This window comes from Lissotriton helveticus, chromosome 12, assembly GCF_964261635.1.
Source record: "Lissotriton helveticus chromosome 12, aLisHel1.1, whole genome shotgun sequence".
Taxonomy (NCBI): Eukaryota; Metazoa; Chordata; class Amphibia; order Caudata; family Salamandridae; genus Lissotriton; species Lissotriton helveticus.
Genome location: NC_136073.1, coordinates 787065806 through 787081802, shown reverse-complemented (window position 1 = coordinate 787081802; position 15997 = coordinate 787065806). Strand labels below are relative to the sequence as shown.

Sequence of the window (15997 nt, the reverse complement as noted above, 5' to 3'; positions counted from 1 at the left end):
TCTCCTCCCCTGCCTGCCTGCCGCTAGGCCGTGCCTCCCCTACTCTCCTCCCCCCTCCTCCTCCTACTGCCGTGTCCTGTCTCTCCTCCTCTCCCTCTCTATACCCTCCCCCTCCCCCCCACCACTCCCATCAAGTCCCTCTGGCCCTTCCCTCCTCCCCGGACCCCTCCTCCCCTGCCCCCTCCTCCCCTGCCCCCTCCACCCTTTCTTGTTATACTAAAGTATTTAGCTCAAAGATGCACTGTATACAGAAAACAACCGGTTTATTTACTTGTTTTTTTCACTACAGAAAAGCTTTGTTATGTTTTGGGCAGGAATAAAAATGCAAGCCAGACTTATTAGCTTTGCCCGGAATATTATTCTAAATTGCTAGCTACGCTTTTCCACAGCCGCTTGTTTACTTTTTCGCCCTCCCATCTGCTAAATCCTTGGAGTCTACTTTGCAAACAACGGATGCGGACGTAGCAAAATTTCTCTGGTTGCTGTTACGCGCGCACCGTGTTTTCTAGCTCGGTTTCCTGTTCCCTTACCATCTGAGCCCAGCCCAGGATGTTACGTCCAGCCTCGGTCTCGAGCTGCCTGACTCGGCCCCGCCCACCTCATTTCCTCCTGTGGCAGGCAGGGAGGAAGCATCTCTGCCAGGACCAGGGCGAGGCCACCAGCTTAGAAGAGGCGCCAGCGGTGATCAAGGGGGCAAGCGGAGCATGGACAGCCAGGGAAGGAAAGTGATTGTCTGCGACAATGGCACCGGGGTAAGTGTCCGGAGAGGCCTGTCGGGTCACAACGCCTAGCCTGGTGAAGCTTGGCAACTTTACTTGGAAAAATAAGCAGAAGCTCCCCAGAAGCAGGAAGTGCAGAGGCTGTGCCTGTTTCTGCATTTATAATCAGAGTGCCACCACCCGGTTTCCTCCCTATTACATTTCTCAAATATTCAGAACCTGTTCTCTTCAAAGTATATAGTAGGTGATTTAAAAAAAGCATTGCAATGCACAACTACCGGAAATAAATGTTTTCTTCTCATGTTATCCGTGTTAGCTCCTCCTTTCTCTCAATTTCTTTCGCACCTTTCTTCCTCTCGTCTCCCGCTTTAGCCTCCCTGTATCTTCTTGCTCTCTTCATATACTGTTGATTTCCAGTTTTTTAAGCGCTTTATGTTGCATTTTTGCTTTCCCCAATCTTTACCGATGTAGGCAGATAACGTTATGTAAAGAACCACGGCTGAGCGTAAAATGAGTTACCAAGACCATACATGTAGCAGGGTTATGTGCTCTTTATTGAGAAAGAATGGTATATTGTTACAGTACTTTATGTCGCGTGTAAGCTTTTTTAGATTCGCAAATAAAAGGTGCAACTATGTTCCCACTCACCTTAGTTGCTCCTCGTATTTACCCCACCGTGGACGTTGAAAGGGATACTCTGTTGGGGTTATAACTTGTGATGCACAGGCTGCTAGATATATTGTTGTCACCTTCCCATTGTGCAACATGTTGTTATGCTTTTGTAGTCAGCCTCTTGACTGTGCTGTCGAAAAGGAGAATCTGCTCTTCAAGGTATGGAACCGGTGACTTGCAGACTGCTCACTGAGCTGACATTTTTTACCACCTGTTTATGTGCAAAATACTGTTCGGGTTGCGAAGTGAGTCTTTCGACTGTGGTGTGAAGGTGTGAAAGGGTGAATCAGTACTGCTATCATTCCAACCTATAACACGCAGACTGCTCACGGTCTGAAATTGTGTAGGACTTGTGCATTTAACACTAAAGAGAGAGTCTGTGTGTTAAACTTTGATGACTTAACTTACTCAACTTTAACTCTTACAACCTGAGCCAGCTTGTGGGTTGCCCCTTATTTCGACTCGATGTTTTATTAAAATCATTTCGACTCGGTTTTATTAAAATCATTTCGACTCGATGTTATATTAAAATCTTATTTAGCTTAATTTAAAGACTATATGTGGTTTCACTCGCTGATGCACACAGCAACTCCGCGGCGCTGACGCGCACAGTTGGATTTTAAATTGCGTGCCTACTTTACAGTTTACTCACTGATGCGCACAGCAGCTCCATGCTTTCTTGCAGACTCGCACAGCAGCGCTGATACGCACATCTTGATTTTAAAACTGCGTGTCTAGTTTACAGTTCACTCGCTGATGCGCACAGCAACTCTGCTGACGCGTTTAGCTGGATTTTAAATTGCGTGCCTACAGTACAATCGCACAACACTTTAGTACAAGTATTGCGTGTCTACTCTGCAATCTTTTCGCTGATGCGCACAGCAACTCTGAGTGCAGTCTCTTTCAATCGCTGACACACACAGCACGTTCCCATCTAATTGTGTGTATACAGTACAACATATTATATCCTATGTCTTCATTAACAATATAGTGTATCTGTACTGAATATATATCCAGCATTTCAGACTGCATTTCAGAGCTTTTAGAAATGTTTATGGCTTTTTTTTTTTGAAATTCTTTAGCATTGGCTACAGGAAACAAAAATGCTAAAGATTTACAAAAAAAACCCATAAACAATTCTAAAAGCACTAACTCTAATGCTGCGAGACCTATTGCATTTTCAATGCTTGTTAAACTCTGGTATAGTACGTTTTAGTGGCAGTGGTGAGTCTTGAAGTTGATGCATAGTTTTGATTGTTACCTTTGGTGCTTGCGATGTCATGAGACCCTGACTTTTGATGCTTTTAATGGCTTGGCTTGCCAGGTTTTGAGAAGCACACCAACCCAATTATACGATTGTTTTTGGTCAATTGGGCCATGAATATCTGTGGAGGGGGTTAGGTCATGGTTGACCTGGTTAATTTGTTGATGGGTGCTAAAGGAATGGCGTGAGGTTGGATCATTTTTTCTTTAGGTTATGACAGTGTTGGTAGCCTGAAATGGTCTTCAAGCTTTGAAAGATTTTGTTTGTGACTTGTGTCAAGTTGGGTATGTTTTTGAACTCACGTGATTCATGCGAACATGCCTCATTCCTGGGTTAAATCATGTTAAGATAGTTGAACGTTAAGTGGTAGGTACTGGCGTATTCTTTTAAACTCCCTCCGTCCAGTGTCCAGTTCCCAGCCCTGTGACATTGCAACATTGGATTTGTTTGGCTGCTTTTGTGAAACCATCAGTGGAGTTTACAGTGGTCGAATACCGTACCACCACTGCAGAAAGGTATACTATTTTTATTGAGTCCTCTCTTACTGACACGTCACGGCTAGAGTGAATGAGGAGTACTGAGGGACTTTGTTTCACACTATGTTCTATCGTGGACCTTCGACTTGCACAGGTTTGGTGGTCTTATAGGAGTCGCATGCATGAAAGTTCTCAACTCAAGCAGGAGTGCTTATAGGTGTTCTTAATCATTTCCATTCGGGTAACTGTTAAATATTTTAGGTGGGTCCTCGGCTGTGGTCCATTGGCTAATAATTTCATGATGTCATCATTTTCAGTGCAAATTTAGCTGGTGTATGAGGTGATAGTGGTGTATGAGGTATTAGTTTTGCAGACGAGAACAGGTTGATTGGGCCCACATAAGACCTGATCCTTGTTGAGTCTGTGTTCAGAGGCCCCATCCTCTCAGACACATGGTCTGCTTCGACGTGTGCCTTTACCCTGGCAGTTCAGGAGTTAATAGGTTTTGCGATTACATTAGTCCCTTTTGGTGTAAAATCCAGTGTTTTCATGATTCTTGAGTGACCTATGTCCAAGTGGGGTGATCTCCTGCAAGGGCTGGTCGAGCGAGCAGCGGTAAATTGTCTTTGAAATCACAAATAACTTAAAAGAAAATTAAGAGATAATTCCATGTCCTGAGGTTACAAACCGGCTGCAACTGGTTTCTTATGTGTGTTTTTTTTCTTCTGCCCTTGCTATGCATGCTGGGTAAAAGTAATGATCCCCCCCTCCCTGTTTTCCCTTTTGTTTCATGTAAAGTGTACAGTGATTGGCAGGGAAGTGCCCGTCGTGAGACGGAGTTTGTGCAGGTCCCCGGAGGAGGGGAGGGGGGAGTGGATGGCGGGGCCGCCCAAAGCGTCCTCTATCCGTCACCGTCGTTCTGTCTTCCCTCGCATTCTTCCTGTTTTTGTTGTCCTCTCGCCCTGTCATCCCCTCTTTCATTTTCTTGTCAGCCCGAGCAGACAGGCGCGGATGCCTGTGCCAGTGAGTATTCGACGGAATAGCTCCTCGAAGGGCACAGCGAGCTGCCCCCCCACGGGAATCAGCAAGCACTAGTACGTGAATAAAAGACGGTGCATTTAGGTGCGATTATTGGGAATGGGAGGGAGGTGGGGAGAGATCGTCGCCCTGGTGTCTCCTGGCATGCTGCGACCTCTTTCCCCATCCTCCAGGCTTGCCTCCCAAGCCGGGTCCGTGTAAATGCCCCTTCTTGCTTTTTGCCTCGTTAAAATGGCTTATTTAGGGTAAGCCACTCTTTTGTCTGTGGCGCTGATGGCTTGATGTAAGAGCTCGATCGCCCGCCCCCCGCCTCCTTCCTCACCCCTCCTCTTTCATGTCAGCTCCAAGCATGCTCTGTGAATGGACCGAGCAGCTGACGAGGGTGAGCGCTGGCACGGTGCCAGCAGCGCCGAGTGGCTGTGTGTGTGTGTGGAGGAACGACGCAGGGAGCACAAAGACAAGGCCCAGAGTCTGGGGCCGCGCCGACTCTTACATAAGGGAGCACGCGTCACGGGGAGGGCGGGAAGAGGGCTGCTGCGGCCTGCCTCATGGCGCTTTCAAGCATCTGATCTGAGGCTGCCAACCCCTTTGGGGTGTGGAATGATGAACCACTGAGCCAAATGTGCCAACATGATGGGGTTGACCAGTGTGTGACGAAAACTCACCCCCTCCCCAAGAGGGCATTGTGGCCAGCCATATAAGTTTTCTTTACATACCTGAAATGTTTTTTTTTAATGTTTTGTATTACCTGGCCTCACCTTTATATTTTGCAAAATATGGCCACTGTTGTTATTGAACTGTACATCGTAGCTTGCTGTCAAACATGATTGTTGCCTGTGATGGAGGCTTGGAAAAGAGGCACCCAGACCCACCACACCCACAGGCCGACTCTGGTAGAATACCTGGCTGGAAACATGTTCCGTCCCTTGGCCCGGCGTAGCCTTAGCCCTGCGTCTGCGACGCTGACACACGGGCGCACTCTGTCGAAGGCGAACAACACGTGGCAGCAACATCATACCGCCCTGTGCATTCCCCGTCAGCTGGAGCAGAGCAGCGTGTCTGCCTGGGTGTAGTATTTCATGAGCTGCGAAGTTCAAGACAGCCTACGCTTTGCATCACGGTTGGGGCCATTTTGTTCCAGCGCCATGTCATCCACTTCTTGGAGTTCTAATTGCTATGGGGGTTTCGATGCTAAGTCTGGTCCATTGTGCATGTAAATGTGAACTTGTGACAATGAGGCTGCAGTGTGCCATTTGACTGGTGTATGGCAATGATGCAAGCTTCCCACGTGAGTATCTCTTGCCCCTCTCTTCTCTAGGACTGTGTTCTAGAAGCCTTTTGAATATTTCCACGTATTTAGAGTATGACTAAGTACTGTTGAGAGGGCTCCTTTTTTCTTGCACTGACACGAACAGTGTTGAATTTGGGGTGGGTGAATTATCGCTCACTTTGTATACTGAAGTGCATGAATGTTCTATCTGGAAAATGCTTCATGGCCTCTGGGGTGGGTACCCTTCCAAAGTCAGCGCTAATGCTCACCCTGGGTCCATTGCTCGCGGTAGACTCCATTTTCAGTTGTTTCCTTTTTCTTTGACATCTGAGCAGATTGGGGGTTTGCAGAGGAGCGGAGAGAGATGCGTGTTCAGCACGATAAGACGTGGGTGACTAGCCCGCCTCCACACTTGTTCCCGTTGCACAGGAAACTGTATGCCTCTGGTCTTCTTGATTTGATTTTGGCTGGATATGTTGTTTGCTAGCACCTTTTGGCAGAAAACAAAGCTGTGCCCAGCAAAAGATTTTTTTTGTAATTAGTGGTTGTCATCTTGTGGAGCATGGCATGTAGGCGACCCATTTTGGCACATGTTTAATCATATCATGGCAAGTGAGCCGCAAAATATTAGCTTTTATGTTCAGAAATGATGTGTGAATTGCAGAGTCTTTAGGTCTGCAAGATTGATTCGTGGCATGTAGGACATCATATCTTAGCTTGTAGGCCACAGAAATTTGGTATTTTCTTGTCTGTATCAACGTGATTCTGTACAAGATTTTACGTAACTTACAGTCTTCGTTACGGTTCAGTGTATATATTTTAAATGAGTTAGTCCTTTGCGGCATAGATATTTGGAGGTGGGCAGATCCTGTAGTCACACATTCTTCAAAGTTGTCTTGCCCGCATACTAGGTAGGGTATCCTCCAAGTTCTGCATGCGTAACGAAGACTGTAAGTTACATAAAATCTTGTACAGAATCACAAGTTAGAGTCTGCATGTGTACATCGAAATAGGACAAGCACGTGATACTAAGGATCTTATGGTCCTGAAGAAAGCCATTTCGCCCTGAGTGGCTGTTAGGATGATGGCAGAAACATGTGGACCCTGGGATGCAGGAGACCGTAACAGTCTTATTTCACATCCAATTTTGTTCTTAACCTTACCTAAGGTTCCTATTGTTAAATATGCCTTTGTTGGTGGGAAACCTTGAGGTAATTTCACGTTCTTGAGCCCTGAAAAACCAAAAAAAACACCCTGCTGTAACTTGGGTGTCAAAGAACACCCAGGTGCATTAGGCATCTCTGGAGGGAACCCTATGATGAAACATGCCACTAATTTAGTGGGTGAGAGTTCTTTTAAAAACCTAGTAGGATTCCCCATTCACCTGAGCTAGGGGTATAACAGAATTTAGGTAGCAGGGCCTCTCCGAATGTTTGCCTAATTCTGATGGGGAAGTGGCATACGCCTTCACTATTCTCTCTCTCTTTGATGTTAATGAGAAATAGTGTAGCCTTCACCTCTTTGGTTAGAAAGTGTGCTTTCCATTAGATTGGGTCAGAGCAACTCTGTGTGAAGCACTGGCCAGGTAGCAGTCTTCAGGTTTTAAAAAGGCGTCATCTTAAGAAATCCCTTCCAGTCGCATCTTGATCAGTGATGCTGGTGATACAACTTTGAATATAATACATCAGTATCTTAAACAGACATCTCTCTTCTACAGAATATGGTTACAAAGTGCTAATTCTGCTGCATCAGGTCTTTCGTAGATTGAATGACTGCAATATTCTTGGGCATCATCTAGAGAACCAAAATACATGTGTTTTGTTCATCATAATTAAACCACAAACATTTATTACTGTAGTGTTGTAGTCCATCGCTTCATTCTTCTTTGGTTTGGATTGTTGCCAATGAGTTTGGATGAGATGAAACACTGCTTACCCTTTGGACACAGTACCTCGGGTGTTCTCCTGCACAGTGTGCTAAAGAAATCCTTTATGTGAAGTCTTGTTCTATCTGCATTTTTTTCCAGTTCCGTAGTCCATTTGAAGACTCCCTCATCCAAGACCATCACGTAAAGATAGAGAAGACTGCTTTTTCCCCTCCGAGAAACACCCTTCTATGGAGAGAAATCCCACCAGGAGGGTTGATCCTATTAATGAAAGACCAAAAAATGGAAAAGTGTGAACAGTTCCTCTGGGGATGAAAGGGGGAAAGGTATCCAATTAACCTTGGCCCTTGATGAAATCAGTCCCGCTTGCTCCGCTCAGTGAAGAAAATGGCAACTAAAGTGTTTTGCCACCGAACTCTGGTCCTTATCGATGACTTCCTCAATGATGACAGTCGACATGAAGAGTAAATCTTTTCCCATCGACTCCTGCCACAATCCTTTCCCATCGACTCCTGCCACAATCCTTTCCCATCGACTCCTGCCACTTTGTTATTGACACCCTTTTTCATGGTGGCCTTGGCAACCATATCGCCATAATTCACAAGAGCCTTGTCAGTCTTGTTAGTCCATAAAGTAAACTGTAAACTCCTTGTCAGTGAAAACTCCGTTTAACTTCTCCTGAATGAACAAACTTAATCTAGAACAATAGGAAAGCACTCATCCCCATATGATTTCTTGACATCTAAGTACTTAGACCAGCTAGATGTCCTCTTGTCAAGAATGACGTTGATATCTTTGAGTCATATCCTTGCATTCAATGCCATCAATGTTCCTCTTAGTTTTCATGACTTCCTCAATTAAAAGTGCCTGAACAACTTTTGAACATATGTTGAAGGTTGAATAGAGAAGAAAGGTGAGGGAAATTTTATATGCGAAAGATCAAGAAACCATTCCATTTCTGAGACACTTTCTCACCTCTGCCATCGGTACATGTACTTTAAAGCCTGCTGAGAGGCAAAAGGAGCTTGAAGATCATTACAGTGATCTTACCTTCCCCTTGAACTCTTACCACTATCAAGATCAACACGTATAACCTCATAGGCTAGTGATTCCCAGACAAGTGATCATCCAGCAGAGTTTTTGCTAGCTTGCAAGGGATGTTGGACAACTTTCTGGGCCAGAGTTTCTAGCCAGATCCAGAATTTTCTTTGGCAACCACCACTCCTTATGCCAACAAGCTTGACTCAACTTGTGGTCATTGCAATCTCCAGCTGCCTAGCCCAAAGAAGCTTGCTGAAAGGCATAAGGATTGGCTGCCTCTTGCATCCATTGCTCAGTCTCCCAAAAAAGTAACAAGAACGGACCGTGGACCAAGATGCCAAGGATGAAGAGGATAAGGAACATGGCTATAATAGCAAAGGTTATGAAGAGTAGTTGGAGGCTGATGATCGTGCTGGACATAAATGGAAAGACTATGGTGCGTGAAAAGGAGTGTTCAGAAACATATGTATCTCCTTCAGCCACCTGCTTTCCCTGTCGTTCTTTCATGGAAAGGGCCCCATCAAAATTTGCCATCCCCAAACCTGAAAATGGAAAGAAACTATTCCTGTAGATTTTAATGAAAGTCCTGCGATACGGTCAGAATCGTCCCATATTAGAATGCATATGTGAAGAAAGGACTTAATGCGAAAAAACATCATCATCCTAAACACTAGCACTGAGAATTCAAAAGTAGTATAAAGTACCTCTGGATACGTTATCACCCTGTCGAACCGGAAAGACCAAGCCGGACTCTGTCATATCAGCTGTCCCCAGAAAAGGTCAAAATGTTATTCGCCATCAGTCAATGATTTTATTTTGTATAATCACTCAGGAACGCAATTTTTACTAACTGTGTCCTTTCTACCACCCTTAGGAAAATAATTTGTGTGAAAACATGTCCAGTGATGCATTCAGCAAAAAACAAGCCCACATGTCCACAGTTTTTACAGAAAACGGTGTGCCTCTTTTTTTTTAAATTTATTTTTTACATTTTGTATATATGTTTTAAAGCTTGCCTTTAGTTTCGGGTTTACTCTACGTTTATGCTACTGGGTGTCTAGAAGCACCTCTTTCGATCAATAACTCTCCATTAAAGAATTGTGCATTATATATTTGTCTCCGAAGGCATTATATGATTCAAAGCTTTAGTCCTTAAAATAAGAAGTCTTTTAGTTTCGTCCTAATTCGGAGTGCCCTCTTGAGCTGACTCCTGCTTTTGAAACCCTGACATAAGTATGGAATTACATGAACGGTGAAACATTTTTACAACCAACTGGGAATCATTTGCCACACTTTTTGAATTACATTATGGTATGTAGGGCTTTGGTTTTGTACTGTGGCAAGGGTATTTTCCCCAGTCTCAGCTGGTGGTATTATCAGCTTTTGGGCAACATCCTTATCTATTTACTATCAGAAATGAGCGAGTGGAAGGTGGACTTTGCAGCGTGTTGGGAGCTGTATTTCTCTCCATGCCCCAGTCTTGTAATAACTTTTTATCTGATTGAGCTAGAAACTGACATTTTTTAAATGTACAAATTATCTGGTAGTTGTATGACTTTTTGAAAAGCCAAAATTACACAGAAAATTCTACAACCATGGAATCAAGTGTTTCCATTCGTCCTTTGCTTGCAATGAAGCTTTGAATTCCTCAGCCATTGTTAGCAGATGCAACAGGCAAATGTGGCAAGATATTGAACTTGTACTAGTCACCTCACCAGAAGACAAAAGCTATGCATGAAAGTCATCTTGCATAATGGCCATATAGCTTTGCGTTCATTCTCGAAATAGCCATTGACATCACCTACTATGTTTCCAAGCAGGTATCCAATGCTGCTGAACTGCAGAGACAACGGTGGGTGTCCACTAAAGCTTTCATGTATGAAGTGCTAATCCTGCATCCCGAACATACCTTTTTAGTTGGCATACTTTTTACTGTAATGGACAGCTTCTTTGGGGATTTTGCACACCAGAAGAAATTATTCCATTTGAGAGGCAAAAGTTAGAGCACATGCAGCACCTAGTAGATCATGCCAAGCCAAACTGACCAAACTTCCAGTAAATCATACTTTCCGTAAAGTTTCTCTTGCCAAAGATACTAGCAAAGTGGCCAGATCGACAGATCAATAAGTAGGCGTAGGGGACACAGGCAAGACCAGATGCCAGGGTTCCTCCAAGAGACACTTAATAATTCTGTTAATAATTCTTTTGTTCATCAAGCTTGTAAGTCCGACGTCTAGATGCATGGAGAAAATCAACATTTGGCCATTCACTCTAGCTCAGTCGAATGCCTCTGCCAAATTGACTAAAAGGGTTGACCAACCTACCAAAAAGGACAAGATCCTCAAGTCCCTGGAAGGAGAGATTCTACACCGGCTCCCGAAAATGTAAACAGGAAAGATATCAACCAATCGGGGAAATAAATGTTTTACTCCCGTTACTTTCAGCTGAAGTAAAATCTGAGAACGTGAGGCCATTTAAGATCTGCTGCCCCATAGTAAGTTCCTGAAAAGGCAGTTATTCTGGATGCATCGAAAGTACACATGCGATGAATGAACACACATTTTGAATCCCTCCCTTTGGCCTCAGATTGACGCCAGGACTAGATATGATGTGTGAAGCCCCAATTGCAGCACACCCATGGCACTAAAAGCACTTTGGTTTCCTTTATTTGGATGACTGGCTGCTGAAAGCATTATACATCTTTACAGGGAGCATGAAAAGCAAAAAAGAATGGGCACGATTTCTATCACTATGAGGCTTGCTATCAAAACGAAAAGATGTCCTTCTATGATGTGGTATTTTGAGGAACACGCTACAGCAGAATTGAGGCGAAGGGGTCCGATTCCGACAATCTAAATATGAAATATAAGTTTATACTGGCAATGATTTAAGTGTTAATGGATATGGCTTTACTGATCCGTTGTTGGGGCTTTAGTCGATTAATCCAACAGTGCCACTCACCTACGTAGCTAGTCCGTTTGCCACATTCAATAGTGGCAGGTAGCAGGTAATTAGATTATAAAGTAGAAGGAACTAAGACTGACATCTCCCTTTATTAGTAGCTTTTTGATCCTAATCTTAGCATCAGTCTTTTCTTCTTTTTCTCAGAGCCACGGTTTCTGTTCACAACAGACTCCTCTCTTAAATATGTAGGCATTCACCTTCAGGTTTTATCCATGCTATATAAAACTTTATAAATAAATAAATAAAAAGAATATGAGTCACCTCAAGAGTAGACAATTCACTTAAATTGACTGGATTTGAGATTGAAATGTTTGGCTCTGCTCTACCTCACATTCTCCTCTGTTTACTAAGGCCCCTGTGTTCTGTGCAAAGACAAAAATGGCACAAAAGCATGTTAGTACTGCATGCTAGCACAGAATCTTCGAATTAAATTTCTTAGAACACTTACTTGGCTTATCAAAATTTTTATCGCACTCGCTCAGCAGGGGCGAGAATTTATCCCACAAGTGGAAACCTGAAAGCATTTTTACCAAGCATTAACTGGATGAGATATGCCTTACTTGACCCCCTCTAGTTCCAGTGGGTATTCATATTATTTGAAGGATTCATCTACATAGGCAGAAAGATTACTGAATTTAATAGATCTAATTTCAGTCTCGAACTAGTACTGCATCTCTGTAGAAGATCTGACAAGCTCTGTTTTCATCAGTCAGCAACCAAAGCCAAGCAGTTTTCTATGCAATGCTTTGCTTGTTGGATTGCAACCTGCTGTACACATTGTCACATCAAGGTGGACACATCATTTAACACTAGATGCAGGAAGCAACTACAGTATTCTTTGCTGGGGTGGCGCGTGAGCTAAAGAATGATAATGGGTTCAACCAAGATCTGTGAATGGGGGAGAGTGTCTGAAAAGTTTCAGCGCTCCGTCCATCATCTCTTTGTGTTTGCTTTGTTTGCGCGAAGTTGTCGGGGTATGCCCAGACGTGGGTCCCTTGCTCACTTTGCCACTGGATTCAAGTTAGCCTGGCTGATAAGGGGTGTTACCGTGAAACCAGTCCCTGGATGCTTTTTTCTGGTCCAGGGAAGACCTGGATCAGCAGTTAGCGCTGAACTGCTCCCATGAGGAACAGGGTCAAGACTGATTTGCATATGGCTGGGTCTGAACTGGGGTGGCGAAGTGAGCTAAAGAACGATGACGGATTGAGCCCAGATCTGTGACTGGAGGTGAGTGTCTGAAAAGTTTCAGCGCTTCGGCCATCATCTCTTTGTGTTTGCTGGGTTCCTCGGTTGGACATGTGCTGAGCAGTATGGCAGATGTACCACAAATGTACAAAGTATGACTCTGTGAACATCCAGTACCGAGTGGCGTTTAAAGGTTGACGGGAAGTACCTCTGAAAATTGCATATGCAACAACCCCTCTTTCTCCACAATTGATGTCATGTTGACATTCCTCACATGTGTGGTTCGAAAATCTGAGGTAAGCTGAAAGTAGAGTTCTAAGCTCATTCATATCATTGGCTGGATTGCAGACCAAACGAAGAGAGGGATAGGTTACAACCAACACTATTGCATGCACTGTGTGTTTTATTGCTGCTATGTATAGTGTTTTATTAGGGCCGCCAGTCTTGAGCCGTAATAATATACACGCCAATCTGTGAAAGATCCCATTGCTGGAAACTGTTGTTTGGGGGGCGGGGGGCGGGGGAGTTAAAGATGGGTACTCTCTAATGAGGTAAATGGGACAAAGCAACATCTAGTTTTGTATACATACTTTACTTCCCCTGGTGCAGGTAGCACGACCGGAATAATCTGAATGTGTCCACCGGATCCTTTAGCTTATTGCACCATCTCCCTTTGAAAAAACTGCATAAAAACTGAAAAGGTGAAAGACAAGCACCATAGTACTCATTACAACAATCTGCATAAAGTGTTTCCACTTTTTCTTTACTAATTTGTACATTCAATAATTTGAGGACTGGAGCCAAGCGTTGTTTTTCATAGAAACTTGTATTTTTAATTGTTGGAAAACAGCCTGTCAGGAAAGTACAGCTGACAAGTGTTTCGTCACGCCAGTGACTTTTTCAGGGCTAAAGCAACGGTGCAAAGCCGCTGATCCTATATGGTGATCAGGTTGGGTAATCTAGATGAAGAGATGGCTGAAATGATCAAGATTCCTGAAGTAAAGGGAAGAGACTTATAGGCGTAGTCTCGTGCACTTGCCACGTATGGTCCCTGAAAGTGGAGGACGTCTGTACCGTCCTTCTGTAATTAGTCTCCTCTGAAAGTGGACGTTTCGAACGTTCAAAACTTTCAATAGGGAAGCGGCAATCTCATACTGGGGCTTATCATGGCTCGCTTGTAACCTCACCGTTTTATAAGGACGGGCAACAGGAGGATGTTAAAGGCATCAGGGCTCGTCTCTACTATCAGCGCCCTTCATTCCTCCTATGGTTACCTGCCTGCACCATGAGAAGCAGCAGGAGAGTGCCCTGTACTCTTCCTGTGGCTACTTCCTGCCAGGAGAGCGCCCTGTACTCTTCCTGTGGCTACCTGCCTGCACCGTGAGAAGCAGCAGGAGAAAGCCCTTGTACTCTTCCTGTGGCTACTACCGGCCAAAGGAGCGCCTTGTTCTCTTTCTGTGGTTATCTGCTAGGAGAGAGCCCTGTACTCTTCCTGTGGTTATCTGCAAGGAGAGCGCCCTGTACTCTTTCTGTGGTTATCTGCTAGGAGAGCACCCTGTAGTCTTCCTGTGGCTACTACCGGCCAGAAGAGCGCCTTGTACTCTTTCTGTGGTTATCTACCAGGAGAGGGCCCTGTACTCTTCCTGTGGTTACCTGCTAAGAGAGTGCCCTGTACTACTCCGGTGGTTATCGGCTAGGAGAGCGCCCTGTACTCCTCCTGTAGTTATCTGCTAGGAGAGCACCCTGTACTCTTCCTGTTGATACTACTGGCCAGGAAAGCACTCTACTCCTCCTGTGGCTACCTGCCAGGAGAGGGTCTTTGTACTCCTGTGACTACTACCTGCTAGGAGAGCATCCTGTACTCTTCCTTTGGCTACTACCGGCCAGAAGAGCGCCCTGTACTATTCCTGTGGTTATCTGCTAGGAGAGCGCCCTGTACTCTTCCTGTTGATACTACTGGCCAGGAAAGCCCTCTACTCCTCCTGTGGCTACCTGCCAGGAGAGGGTCTTTGTACTCCTGTGACTACTACCTGCTAGGAGAGCATCCTGTACTCTTCCTTTGGCTACTACCGGCCAGGAGAGCGCCTTGTACTCTTTCTGTGGTTATCTGCTAGGAGAGCGCCCTGTACTCTTCCTGTGATTACTACCTGCTAGGAGAGCGCCCTGTACTCTTCCTGTGATAACTACCTGCTAGGAGAGCGCCCTGTACTCTTACTCTGCCAGAGGAGTACCATGTACCCTTTCTGTGGTTATCTGCTAGGAGAGCGGCCTGTAGTCTTCCTATGACTTCTACCTGCCAGGAGGGCGCCCTGTACTACTCCTGTGTCTACCTGGTAGGAGAGCGCCCTGTATTCTTTCTGTGGCTATCTGCTAGGAGAGCCCCCTGTAGTCTTACTGTGACTACTACCTGCTAGGAGAGCGCCCTGTACTCTTCCTGTGGCTACCTGCCAGGAGAGTGCCCTGTACTCTTTCTTTGGCTACCTGCCAGGAGAGTGCGCTGTACTCTTTCTGTGGCTACCTGCCAGGAGAGCGCCCTGTAGTCTTCCTGTGTCTACCTGCCAGGAGTGCGCCTTGGACTCTTCCTGTGGCTACCTGCCAGGGGAGCGCCCTGTAGTCTTCCTGTGACTATTATATGCTAGGAGAGCACCCTGTACTCTTTCTGTGTCTACCTGCAAGGAGAGCGCCTTGTAATCTTTCTGTGGCTACCTGCCAGGAGAGCGCTCTGTGGTCTTTCTGTGGCTACCTGCCATGAGAGTGCCTTGTAGTCTTCCTGTGACTACTACCTGCCAGGAGAGCACCCTGTAGCCTTCCTGTGACTACTACCTGCTAGGAGAACGCCCTGTACTCTTCCTGTGGCTACCTGCCAGGAGAGCACCCTGTACTCTTCCTGTGGCTACCTGCCAGGAGAGCGCCCCGTAGTCTTCCTTTGGTTATCTGCTAGGAGAGTGCCTTGTTCTCTTCCTGCAGCTACCTGCCAGGAGAGCGCCCTGTACTCTTCCTGTTACTACTACCTGCCTGGAGAGCACCCTGTAGTCTTTCTGTGACTATTACCTGCTGGGACAGTGCCCTGTACTCTTCCTGTTGCTACCTGCCAGGAGAGCGCCCTGTAGTCTTCCTGTGGTTATCTGCTAGGAGAGTGCCCTGTACTCTTGTGGTTATCTGCTAGGAGAACGCCCTGTACTCCTCCTGTGGTTATCTGCTAGGAGAGCGCCCTGTACTCTTCCTGTTGATACTACTGGCCAGGAAAGCCCTCTACTCCTCCTGTGGCTACCTGCCAGGAGAGGGTCTTTGTACTCCTGTGACTACTACCTGCTAGGAGAGCATCCTGTACTCTTCCTTTGGCTACTACCGGCCAGAAGAGCGCCCTGTACTCTTCCTGTGGTTATCTGCTAGGAGAGCGCCCTGTACTCTTCCTGTTGATACTACTGGCCAGGAAAGCACTCTACTCTTCCTTTGGCTACTACCGGCCAGGAAAGCGCCTTG

The 15997-nt window shown here is 45.5% G+C and overlaps 1 protein-coding gene across 6 annotated transcripts in view; it reads left to right on the top strand.

Moving 5' to 3' along the window:
* GATAD2B (GATA zinc finger domain containing 2B) overlaps positions 1-15997 on the top strand; it is a 313011-nt gene that overhangs the window by 89321 nt on the left and 207693 nt on the right. The window contains exon 1 of one of the 6 annotated variants that reach the window (XM_078669092.1): positions 5388-5457. The exons of the other annotated variants lie outside the window; for them this stretch is intronic. The gene's annotated coding sequence lies outside the window, so the exon portion shown is untranslated. Of the gene's footprint in view, positions 1-5387; positions 5458-15997 lie in introns of those variants that run through there. 6 annotated transcript variants of the gene reach the window in all.